Below are 3,047 nucleotides of genomic sequence, written 5' to 3' on the forward strand. Positions count from 1 at the left end.
GTAGCTGGTTAGTTTGGCACCACTCCAGCAGCCTGTTTAAATCATCATTAAGGTTAGATATTATGGTTGTAATACATCTATAAGAGTTGATGGTATTATGGTATCGCATTCATAAATCGTACATTTCGAAGAAGAAAGGCAGTTACGCAGATTACTGACATATAAAAAATATAAAAGCTGCCCCAGTATGGAACCCTGGGGCATGCCTGTATTATGTGAACATGGTTCTATAATGAACGCCTGAAATAGTTACTACCTTCATTCTGTCTATTAAGTAATTTTGTAGTATCAGTGGTGCTGGGCCGCTAATTTCTAATGATTCAAGAATATGACATAAGATAAGATTATTTATTTCTCGAACGCTTTCGGTCAAGTTCACAAATACAGGAGCTCCGTAATTACCCTCATCGATAGCGAGCCTTAGTAAAACGGTTAGCGCAACAAGAGCAGCTCTGTCGTGTAACCCGGGTGAAAGTCGTATTGGAAAGGTGAGAGAATGTTAAATTTTGTAAAGTAATTAGTCATGCGTTTTTCATTAAGCTTTTCAATTGCTTTGCTAAAAAAGGTAGTAAATAGATGGTGCGATAATAAAAGATTAAAGAGCAGTCATGTTTCGTAAAAATTGAAGTGACCCTGCCTTTTTATGTTCATGTGGGAAACTGCCCGATTTAAACAATGTGTTAATTAAGTCCACAAGGATATCAGTTATTAAGGGAGCAATTAGTTTTATATGAGAAGGGTGTAATTTATCAATGCCGCCCCCTATTATCTTCATGTTGTTTATAACGTTCAGATCTTCTTCGGATGGGATTGTAAATAAAAGGAAATACTGTGGCAGGCGGTGGGGCATGGGATTTTCACGCATATGTGTGTGTAGTTCACTGTTGAAGAGAACGCATCAGTTATTTCTTTGGCTGTTTTGATCGCCATGCCCCGATGAGCGATTTCTCTTATTGTTTCGCGATTATTTGTCCTATTTGAGAATGAGTTCCCTATTTCCCACATCTTTCGTTTGTTTTTACCGTATTCCTAAATTTTCCTATCGTACCATGTTTTTTCTTGTTTTTTTTAATGTGGCAGAAAGCTGCATAGAAAACGTAATCTATCTAATGGCTAAGTTCTTGTTAAATGGTTGTCGTTTGGTTGTCTTATAAATATTATCCTTTTTGCGCATTAAAGCTAGGAGCTTCTCCGTTATGCATGGATTCTGAGCTGACGCAATTTTTTTTTTTTGCATTTATGTAGCGGGGAAAGATGATCGAAACAGGTTTTAAGCATAGAGATAAAGAGTGAAAATTCTCTTTGTGGATTCCTTATCTCTCCTTATCATTTTCTTTCGTCATTAAAACATCATTCTCTATGTTCTGCATTTACATACGCTTTCAACGATCCCGGTTCGAATAATATCTTTCCGTATAGGACGGTGATGCGCAAGACACGCTTTATTCTGTCCGCGTTCGCTGTACATTTCACTATCAATAAAAATGCAATGCTTACGGAAATAGACTATAATTGCGGATACGCGCTAACTCGCAAAGCAACACTACACTCACGCTCACGAATGGCTAGTTGTTTCTCAGTTTGTGCTATTCCACTAGGTCAGTAACATGTTGACTAAAATTTTTGTGCCAGTATACACGTAGTCATAATGAATTACCAGCTTAAAGAGGAAAATAACAAACATATAAAGTTTCTATGCTCATTGATGACCCCAAGCAGTGTATAATTCACAGATAGACGAGCTCAGCCTCTCACGTGCCTTTTTACAGCAACGTATTTAAACGATGTTGTAGTCCAATGTTGGACGAGAACTCGTTGGGGGAAGATGTTCTTTTTTAAGTCTTTTTTATCTCTTTGTTTTCGTCGAATTTCGTGGCTACGGTTGGCATACGGCACACGGCATACTGCTGCGTCTCAAAACAGGAATGGGCATTCTTTGGGTGCGTCCCATGAGGCTTCACCATTACCAGGCCCGCGTAGACGACGACGGGGCCCGACGCTGGCTGCTGACGGGCAAACAAATTGGGAGCTTAGGGAAGTTAGTGATTCGATATTGACATGACTGCACAGCGCAAAGGACGGGGACATTAGCGCTGTGCATGCAGTCAGGTCAAACAACAAAAAATCCCTTCGAGGTGGCAGCAGCCGTCGCATTCTAGGGAAGCGGCAATGACCGTGAAGACCTGGGGCGGTATTCTGTAAGAGCCTACCTAGTGGACTGTCCATTTCGGCGACCGTTGATTCGTTGCTGTTTGACGTGCAGGAAGGAGACTGACTGGCACCTTCCTGCACGTCAAACAGCAGCGAATCGCCGAAAAGAACAGTCCGCTAGGTAGACTATTACAGAATACCGCCCCATGTTTCTCAAACTGCTACAAGCTAACCGTCATGGAGAGCCCACTAAGTGCGGCAAGTAGCCAATGTAGACGACTTTCGTGGTAACAGCGTGGACACTTGCTTCCCGATTTCCTCGTCACTGTATCGTAGGAAAGCTTCGCACATCAGCGTCGGAGACCAGCAGGGTGGGGCGACCATGGGTGTGATGCTGTGAATAGTGTAACGCCTCTATTTCGCCAGAACAAGGCAGTCGGATTCCCTTGTATAGGCAACTAGGCGAAACGAACTGCTTGCAAAGAACCTCTCCAGTGTTACTGAGATAGCTCTGACTAGACTCTCACTACTTTGCTTCAATATATCAATAAACATCTTCTTTCACCGCCAGTCCCGAACTTGTCAATTCTTATGCTTGGAGGGTTCTTGGCATGAATGCTACCCGGAGACGCAACAGTACAGATGTGTAGGCCTGTTTCTGTGGCTACGGATCCAGCGATAACAGCATGACTGAAAGGCTGCGTTTTTGCATCGTGCAGTTCGTGCTTACGATAATTGCCCCGTTGTCGTCCGTTGCATCTGGTGGCCGAGGCCTACTCGCCTCGAGCATTGTGCAGTACCAGCCATCGGTCAGGCCAAGTGTGCCAGCATCTACTGCCAGCCATACCTCGATTTTGGTTTTCCTCAGAAACTCGTCTACGGTCAGTCAAGCACAT

The sequence above is a fragment of the Dermacentor silvarum genome, chromosome 3, assembly GCF_013339745.2.
Source record: "Dermacentor silvarum isolate Dsil-2018 chromosome 3, BIME_Dsil_1.4, whole genome shotgun sequence".
Taxonomy (NCBI): Eukaryota; Metazoa; Arthropoda; class Arachnida; order Ixodida; family Ixodidae; genus Dermacentor; species Dermacentor silvarum.